The 10,292-nt window shown below is 37.1% G+C and overlaps 1 protein-coding gene and 1 long non-coding RNA gene across 2 annotated transcripts in view; both read right to left on the bottom strand.

The window, feature by feature from the left end:
• Nucleotides 1–3,758, bottom strand: part of jak1 (Janus kinase 1) — a 39,448-nt gene extending 35,690 nt beyond the window's left edge. Inside the window, exon 1 of the mRNA XM_044201181.1 lies at nucleotides 3,480–3,758. The gene's annotated coding sequence lies outside the window, so the exon portion shown is untranslated. The remainder of the gene's footprint in view (nucleotides 1–3,479) is intronic.
• Nucleotides 3,759–6,376: 2,618 nt separating this feature from the next.
• On the bottom strand, nucleotides 6,377–9,671 carry LOC122878398. The gene is made up of 2 exons (XR_006378473.1): nucleotides 9,312–9,671; nucleotides 6,377–8,821 (listed from the first exon to the last, which is right to left on the bottom strand). It is a non-coding gene; the product is annotated as an uncharacterized LOC122878398 (long non-coding RNA).
• Nucleotides 9,672–10,292: the final 621 nt, after the last annotated feature.

Genomic DNA, 10,292 nt, shown 5'->3' on the forward strand with positions numbered 1-10,292 from the left:
ACAATGTCAAACAAGCCAACAGTCAGCTTCTTATATTGTCAAAAAAGTCAGCAGCAACGTCAAAGCTGTATTCAAACAATTGGTAAAAGCTATTATAATTTTGCAGCTCTTGTTCGCAAGCCAAGAAGAGCTGTAGCCTATCAGGGCTAGGGGTGGGCAATATGGCCAAAATCTTCTATCACAGTATATGTAGTTTGATATCACAGTAATGGTACATATCACGATGCAGTAATTACAATTTACCAACTGGTAAGCAGTCCTGCTGCCCAAATCACGTTTCCTTGCGAGGCAGTCGCGAGATCATGAGAGAATCCAGCTCTGATTTGCTACATAGCCTGCCCCGAATATATAGCAGAGACACTAAGGGATAACTCCCGCGGTGGAAGCGGTATTGCCAAATCTCTACAGCTGGACAAATTTCTACCGTCACACAGTATAAACCATCATATCGCCCAACTCTTATCAGGGCTGAAGGAATGCAAAATTGCATTCCTCATGAAATATTTTGAGCCTTCACACCCTCTGGCCCTCATGTTTGAGATGATAGTTTTCAGTTTACATTGAATGAACAGATTTTTATCTGTATTTTTATCTTTATTTAGTTACACTGAATGTTGGAATAAGGTAAGGCTTTTATGTTTGTTTACTTTCAGACACCAGAAGAATGTTTGGACTTACTATCTTATACACCATCTGGCACTTGTCATTGATGTGTTTCTTGTGTGACACTGACAATTGCGACACAGGATAATTATCTTATTGCTTTATTATTATTTTGAGTATATTACAATCAGTCTCACTCTTGAGCTTATGTTTTGTGCACCTTTTTTCATCAGTTTCTGTGATTTCTGTAATATAGCGACATTGCTGCACTTAAATAATGTAATAAAACTGATTAGGGCTTGGTTGCAACACTGTTGCAAGGGTGTATGCTGAGCAAGGACATTCCCCGAGATGTGTCAGCATTAATAAATCATTTAATTAGAGCACTCTCTTACCAGGGATTATTCTGTACCTGTTTTTGATGATTCATCACCCATGTAAGAATATTAACGTTAAGTGTGTTCATTTATTATCACTACATTATCGGTATACCTCAGTCGATTGGTCAAAGTCAGGACACAGGCACTCAAAAGCTGAAACTGTTTTTATACAGTAGAAAGGTTCATTAAATTAAACAGAAAATTAAACTAACAAAAGCATGAATAAGCACTTTAATGGTCAGGGATTCAAACTTTAATTATGGGCTCTTCCTTATTGATTCCCTACACTTAAGGACTAATCAATCTAATTCAGTGGCATATTGTATAAACATTTGATACTTTAACCAGATGTAATTTAATGTCACCATAGCCACCATATCAAAAATTTTAATATTAACTTTACAGTAAAGCATTGGTTCTGACACAATCAACAAGTAATTTCTCTTATTAAAAGACTAAAAGTAGTAAATCAGTGAAAATGGCAGGTGAAATGTTATATTAATGACATTTTATAAGGCAATAACATAACTTTTTTTTTAGTATGTATTGTCTATTCTATATACCATGCCACTGAATTTTGTAAATGTAAATATAAGTTGGGGAAGGAAAGTCTATGCTTGGCCTAGTTAAACAAAACACTCAGTGCTGTAATTTGGATAGGCAGGAAAGTTTTAAAAAAAACAACCATTTTGTTTAATTTCAGTAAAATGTGCTACACCATGTCTCACTCACAAAGCTGCAAAACCAATGTGCCTGAAATGAAAATACAGTGGGCAGACAATAGGCTGGTAAAGCAATAACGTCACAGAAGTCACTTGGTTATTACAAAAAAAGGTCAAGTAAATGATGAATTTGTGCTCTTTGAAGTTAAATATCAAGTTATCAAACCAAAAGGTGGGCCTAATTTCTTTTCCTCACCTGAAATAAACCTCAAATGTTAAAAATTGAGAAGATCAAACTATTAAGAATGTTTAACTTTGATCACTATACAATATCAAAGTACATAGAAAATGTCAGATTATTAATCCATATCTGTATTATTCCAATTTAATAATGATTTCTTCTTAGTATTTCAAAATGTCATTGCCTTTGACTAATTCTATATTAGCCACAGCCTACATTTGGGTGAAAAATTACCTTCAGTAGTTACATACAAGTACGTAAACTTGATATTCAAATTCATTGAGTAAAAAAACAAATCGTTTTGATCAATGTGAGTGTTAATAGTAAAAATGAAATAGCTCTAAAACTAAGCCTGTCCCTTGTTCATGCTGATATCAGTAAAATGGCGATCAAACATAACCGTGTGGTTTAAGTGCTTTAAGTGTTCAAAGTCTGACGATTCAAGTTTCTGTCAAGGGTAAATTCAGGGAGAGCTTCAAGAAACCACGTTCTTTCATTATTTGAGATCAAATTTTAGTGAGTGGTGGTAAGGCCAGAAACTGTGTGTGTGTGTGTGTGTTTGTGTGTTGGGCTCAGGAGGAAGTACCTACTTTTGTCAACCTCAAATGTGTGAAGCCACTTACCCTTCATTGTCACAATTTTATGATTTAATACAAATTTGCATTACAGGTAGAGCTGCAGCTGATGAAAAATTTCATTAATAATGAATTTATGACTATTTCTCAATTAAACAATTAATTAATCTATAAATTGTCGAAAATTGTCAAGAGTCCAAGGTGACGTTTTCGAAATGTCATATTTTGTCAGATTAACAATCAAAAACCCATGAGTAGATATTCAGTTTATCATCACATTGGAGTAAGAAAACCAGAAAATATTCACATTTGAGAAGATGGAACCAGGGAATTTTGACCATGTTTGCCTGGAAAAAATTCTTAAATATTGAATTGCTTATCGAAACCTTTAACATTAATTTTCTGTCTATGGGCTAATGGATTAATCGACAAATGGTCACAGCTCTAAATTATAGGTGGGAGACAAAAAGTGACACCTATGGTTTAAAAGAGCCATTCTATGCCTGTTCTGTTAATGTGTGAAATTCCAGTTAACAGAATAATAATAATAATCATAATGATAATAATAATAATAATAATAATAACAACATTTAACAACTTTACTTAAATCCACCTTTACTGTGTTGTCGCAGGGTGTCAAACTTTTATACACAATAGTAGGCCCTTGGGATGGCGTTGTTTTATTGGATTGCATCATATTCTAAGATCTTCATAATATTTTGTCTTCAGTCTGTTTATCCCTAACAGACTTCTTATTTAGATTACATTTTAATCACACCGTACATTAGCCCAGCATGTACTGTACTGTGCCATTGAACATGGATGGCGTCTCGTTGCTATCATGCCAAGTGGACTAACGTCGGAAGACATTAGCTTGTTAGCCAGTTAACTTAGATTGCAGCTGGATATTTCCCCCACTTGACAACAGCGGAGAAAGATGACAAACAAGTGGTTGTGTTCAGCTGACCAGAAGACAGACATTTTTTTCGAATGAAACATTTAATGAACGGTTACTCACCTCGCAAGCTTAGCCAGACAGCTGGCAAGTTAAGTTACTTCCGTTTCGTTTAGTAACGTTACATTAGACGCTTCAACCAAGTTGGAGCTCCTCTCTAGCAGTATTTTAAGTATCGCTTGTCGGCTATTTGATTTCAAAACTTCCTCAGAAAAAATATCCAGTATCTTGAAGGTAAGAAATATTGGGTTAATTCCTCAGAATTTGTTGATATGCGGTAGCTTGAGCGGAGACACAGTCCACCTCTGCTCTTGCTAGCCCTTCCTGATAAATAACGTCCCCTTTCCCGAAAACAACGCACTGGCCGTCTGTAGAATGCGGCAGCTGATTGGCTGTTTAGCCCGTCACTCAAGATGACGACATTAACCCTTTGGTAGGACTCGTATTACTCATGTGGGCACAAAATGGGGACTCAGGCATTTGGAGACAAAAAGGTGGTCCCCATATGATTAACCATAACATTAAAAAAAAAAAGTTTTCGTCAAATGCTGTTTCCAAGATCAGGAATTGAGAAGTATTTAAATCATCCAGAAAAAAATGGAAATTTGAACATCTTCATGTGCATTCCCATTACAACTGGGCAACTCAATCTGCTGAGGAAGACCGTGATCGAAAGCTCTAGATCAGCTATTGAATGGAACTTGTGGTGAGGAAATTTTGGTCAACTGCTGTTTTCAAGTCAAGAACAGACTTTCAATTTCAATCAAATTTTAAGGTTAAGACTTGGATTTTGGTTAAGGTTAGGGTAAATCATGTAATGTTTATGGTTAAGGTTAAAGCAAAGAGCAGGTGAATTTGAAAGTCTTTTAGTGTCAAACTCTGTGTGTACATCATTGTGCAATATGGAAAAAAAACCCACATTTTTGAGTGGAGGAGAATTTAGATTGAGGAAAGTCTCCAGGGAATGATGGTAAGTCAATGTAATGTCCTCCTAATTGACCTTCTGAACACTGTCACAAGGAGGGTTATCGTTCATCTTTGCCATTCTGTAGGTGGCATAAAAAATGTAGGTAGTTTCTCCCAGGTCTCATTTAGAGCTATCTAAAACATCTTTGTGATTGTGTTTCCAAACTTGACAACATGTAGTCATAGCCTATGTTTGTAATAACCACTGCATGGGCAAATTTGCATAACTGCCCTTTTGGATGTGGATGTGTTTACTGGAAACTGTGTGAGTACATTCCAGTGGCGAAGCAGTACCATTATCCTAAATGTGTTTAGGCATATCACACTTCATATCAAATACATACTGAGAGATTCTGCTCATGTAATACATCAGTTTCTGCGTTTAAATAGTTTTTTTTTTTTTTTAAAAAAGGGAAATGAGGAATCAATCATGGACAAATAAGTTAAGTAAGTGTGTAAAAATATGTGACCAATGCTCTCTTTAAATCTAGGAGTCAGCAAACTCTCTGGATGATGTCTTCACAAAACAAATGATGGAGTTTCCCCACTGACTGCATACAAAAGATCAAACACAGACAAGGTGTTGATATAATTTCATTTATATATGGTACTGTAATAAATGGCTCTGTGAATGTGAAAAGAAAACAAACACATCAAATAGATGAGTTATGCATAATTGATGGTCATTAGGTCAGCTACACGTAGCATCCCTGAGCTGGTACGTTCCAGTGTAACCAGTTACTTACAATCCTAAAACACAAGTTTAGGTTAGCACTTAGACCCTCTATTTAGCATTTATAAGCAGTATACTAACATTTTATAAATGTTTGCAAACACACTATAATGCATGTGTGTGCAGCTGTAAGGACATTAATTATTTATTAATGTACAGTATTTGTCATCAATTCTAACTTCTCCAATGAGGATATTTTATATTATTACAGCAGTGTTTTACTATATGGTCATTCATTATCTGTTTATACACCAGCCTCCACTTATGCATGCCCACAGGAGCAGTTATATTTAACTTACGGTAAAGTGTTCCTAAGTTGGGTTTAGTATTTGTGTATGTTCTTGCCCTTTTTTTCTCACATCAGTCCTTGGTGTGCAGTGGTCAGTGTCAACAACACTTCTTCTCAAGCTGTGAGTGGGTACTGCACAGAGGGTTTGGCCTGCACTAAATTACATCACTGCAGTAGTTATCAACTGTTAGTCACTTGGTCTATTGTTCCAGCAGTTTAGGGAATAGACAGGGACCTGTGTTGATAAAATGGACTACTTACTTCCTGCAACGACAGAACAGGGATGTGAAGGTTTTTGTACGACATAAAAATGGGTGGTTCATTTTAAGGGAGGGACTTCCCATGCCACATCCCAGTGATCACTTATTCTCTTGCATTAAAGGAAGTATGACAAAAATTCCCCATGATCATGACTGTCCATGGCAAGTAGTTTTGGTAGTTGAGTATACTATTATGACATTTAGTTGGGTTAAATGCCTGTTCTCATTTAGAAAATAGCTCCTTCAAAAAATGTAAACCTCACTTGACTTTTCACTTTATTATCAAAAAATATGCTTTACCACAAAGTATCAAGATATCACATGGTGTGTCAGAAAAACATGTGAATCAAGGCGAGTTGAGCAGATTGAGGTTAGAGTGAGACAAAAACAAAACATGTATCATGACTCTTAGGGGATTTCCACAGTAGCTACAGTATGTACCCTTCAAATGAAACATTCTAAGGACAGGTGCAGAGTGACCTGTGGTTTTTCAGGCATGACTCAAACTGTGCATGTATTATTCAAAACACTGTTCTGAAAAATATGATTCATTTCAGCGTATTGACATCACAGTATTTGCATGTTTTGATCTGTGATATATTGATATTATATATTGAACATTACCTAAGATTCATTAAAACGACGACTTTATACCAAAATGGAGACTGTAGCTGTCATTGGTGTGAATCATACACACTATAGGCGTCTTGGATCATGTTCAACTGTTCTGATTTATTGGAGAAAAAATATCTTATTCACATAGCAATGGAACAATGAGTAAGAGCTTTTTTTGTTATCAAAACTGGTTTCAGCCAAATCTTCAGACTCTATTTAACATGAATCATGAACACTTTAACAACTGCAGTCAACATATTCGTTATTAAGGTTTCAGAAACAGATTACAGAGCGGGACAGAGCCATATACCTTGTTATGCAGACCACAAAGTACATCAATGATAGATCTTTAGCTCCCTCTGTTGACAACAATGTGGAGCAACCATTCAGGAGTACCTTATGCTTCAGTCTGTAGCCCAGTGCTCCCAGTGAGGGACAGCTCAGTGCAGATCCTCATTCCTCATAGTTTAGTCAAGAAAAAAGTTGAAGAACACAGCATTATTCTAAAATTGATATTTATTAGGTGTTAGGACTTATATTGCAATGCAAGGTTAACTAGCATAAGTGGTCAGACTGGAAAAGCAGGAAATGAACATGGGAGGTTTCTTTGTCAAGTTTGCGTGATGTACATTAGTTTGAATGCTAAATGGAACTAACTGGCAATGCTACGGAGAGGGCTGTAAGAAAGTATTCAATTTAATAATAAAATAATAAAACAGATCAGATGAAAACTTCAGTCACTCAATAGTTGACTTTTATAGCTGCAACCTTCTGTATTTAAGATCCACTGAACTTACAAAAGCAGAGATAAATTAAAAAACATACAAAATTCACTTTATTAGGCAGACATCGCATAAGTAGTGAAGATAATACTAACATACAGGTTTTGAGTTGAATGTTTCTTGAACTTAAATACACAATAACAACCTCATCGATTTGTCATTGACCATGTCACAACCAACTGACAGATCCAACAAGGGAAAACTATTTTGTAAATAAAAACACATGGACTTTTGGATAACCCATTAAACTTTTCTAAATCAACATAACACAATAATTTCTTTCTCCTCTTCGGTCCTCTGGCTCGTTACCCGAACGTGCTTTGATTCACTGCACTCGTGTCAAGTTGGCAGCCATCCTTCAGTTATCACAGTACTGTACCTTCGATGTGGACAGCATCAGCACCGTGATAACTGAACCAGGGCAGCCTGTCAAATCTAGCAGTCTGGGGCTTCGCTCCATTCGTCATCCACCCAATATATCTGTGCTCTAGGTCAACAAGTGCAAAGATAAAGTTTTCCTTTTGTATTTTTGCAGCTTATTAGCTAGCATCTCATACAAAACATATGCGAATTGTATCGCAAGCATTTGTTTATAAATAATTTAAAGTTACATACATTAGCTAATACTAAAAACAGACTCATTTGCAGAGTAATACAGTCACGTAACCTAACAATCTTTCAATTGAATACATTTGTCTCTGAAATATCCTTCCCGCCAATGGTCACCAGCAGAAAAGTCTTTTGCCCTCTAACCATGGAATTTAAACCTCAAAATTTCCATAACATTCTGGGGAAACACAAGACCACTAGCAAATAAACTAACAAAGGCAGAGTAAAAAGGTACAAAACATAAAACTGTAGTTCATAGTTTGATTAGGGGAACAGAAATAAATCAGTCCTTATGTTGCAATGAGCTCATAGAATCCTAATTGTCCAGGTTTCCTTTATACTTCATCCTAATGTTTATATCAGAAAAGTCTAGATTTGGTGAAAGTGGCAGTTAAGTATTAGAAGTTATAGGAGTAAGCTCCCATATGCACTTAAATCATTTTATTAATTTATTTAGGCCTTTGAGGTATGGTAGGTTTTGCTATTTGCACAACCGAAGTGCTCCAATTATTGATTCTGTCCTGCAAAAGACACACTCTGATGTCCATTAAATGATGCCTGCCTGTGTCTGAAGGGTGGGCAGTTAATAATGAACAACCCGCTAGGAGGATGCTTGCTTTATAGTCTTATGTATTTTATCATGATGCACATGTTTATCACTCTTTCCATATGAAAGTATATAGTCATTATGTCTTTGTGTCCATTCTGCTCTTGGTTAATGTTTCATCTCATAAAACAATTACTTGTACAAAACATTTTTTTCCCCTAACCTCTTTCCTGCTAGGACTTGCTAGAGACAAACTTCTGTATATTATTCATACCAACCACAAGGCCGAGTGACGTCAGACTTGTTATGATTGTCCTCGCGGGCTCCGCCCCCCCCTCGGCGCGAGCGAGCAGCCTCTGGAGCAGTCCGGTGGCGTCGCGGGCCGACGTAGCGGCTCCTCCTCCTCGTCGTCAGTCCGCCCTCCGCACTTCATGTAAACAACTCCATTAGCCCCGTAGCACAGGGCACTGGCCAAAAATGTTCATGTCAGACGTGAAAAGCAAAGCAACATGTGCGACAGCCTAACTAAACAGGGCAGAGGGCAAACACATCGCCAGGGCTGAATGTTCCGTTTGTTGCCATCAGTGTCTGTAAAAAAGAGACCCTGTGAAGAAGCGCGTACATATTGCATAAAACCTCAATGTAAATAACCGGGGAATGTCTTACAACATGTCTTACCTACTAACAGGGAAGGTAACAGGCGGCGATACAGATCAATGGCTACGATACTAATGTCACGGAATAAGGACACCAGCGAGAACTGAAAGCTGTGTCAAAGCTTGTTGCTGTTTTCTACAAATAAACAAAAGTTGGCCAATTCTAAACAACACCGTCATTTCTGGCATTACATAGGCCTACACGTCTGCTTTCATTAAGCTAAATATGCTTTTTAAAAAGCGACTAAAGGCAAAATATAAATGCAATGTTCGTATTGAATATTGTGCAGCCAAACGTTAACGCCCCAGCATTGCATAGGCTACACACCCCTTTCCTAGGCAAAAACAAACAGCATGCTGTAGGATCCAAATATAATCATTTATTCCTAATTACATTCAGTCTGCATTCAATAGATAACAAATATTTCGCTCACTTACCTGCAATTTTCCCGTTCAATTCCCCATGTTTACATGAATATTTTTAATGACGCAGCAAGACCACATAGAGCAACGTGATTGTCGCCATTTTTTGTTGTTATTGAATTCTCCAAAGCCATGTGACAAATTGATAATGGTTTTAAAAACAGGATTCCGGGTGTGGAGGCAAAAACTAGTTTCGCGAGGCTAAAAAAGGTTAATCTTCCGAGTTGTTTGTCTGGTGGATTAGTCTGGTTACTCTACTGACTGAAGACCGACGGCTGTGCGCAACATTTGACAGCTCCGGGACGCTGCCGCCGCCGTATGGCTCTCAACAAGTAGCCTGCTCACTCGATTCCTCCCGTCCGCAAACGTTGCGCGGTATGACAACGACTCATGTGCTTTTGTGCGCCCGCTGCCAGCAGTGCACAACCATAAGAAATAACAACCCAATGAACCATAAGAAATAACAACCCAATGAACCATAAGAAATAACAAAAGCTCTGATTTGAGAGAAATGCTGTCAACAAGTGGTGGAATCCAAGAATAGCCCACTTTAGCAATTAGTGGGATAACTTATAGCCTACAGTAACTCTCATATTTTTTTATTGCAGAACTGAGTCTCGAAATGTCAACTTTTCTTGAATAATTCGAAAAGTTGATCACTGTAGAGGGATAAATACTTATATATTATCTAAGGTCTATTTCTTTTGTCTTCCTACTGAACCCCCCCCCTGATTTCACTGTCCCTTAATATACCATAAACACAAATGCTGCTATATTGTTTTTGCTGCTGCTAAATAATTTTTTTTGCTACATGTACCACATGTTCATTTGCACTACCGGACTATTTATTTATACATATACTGCATCATTTGCACTCCAGTACTATGTACCAAATACTGCAATAACTCATCTTCTGCACTGTTAACTATTTCTGTCCATAATGTGCACTACTTAATATTCATTGCACTACTTCCATCAGTATACTTCTGTTTATAG

The sequence above is a fragment of the Siniperca chuatsi genome, linkage group LG6 (genome assembly GCF_020085105.1).
Source record: "Siniperca chuatsi isolate FFG_IHB_CAS linkage group LG6, ASM2008510v1, whole genome shotgun sequence".
In the NCBI taxonomy this organism is placed as follows: Eukaryota; Metazoa; Chordata; class Actinopteri; order Centrarchiformes; family Sinipercidae; genus Siniperca; species Siniperca chuatsi.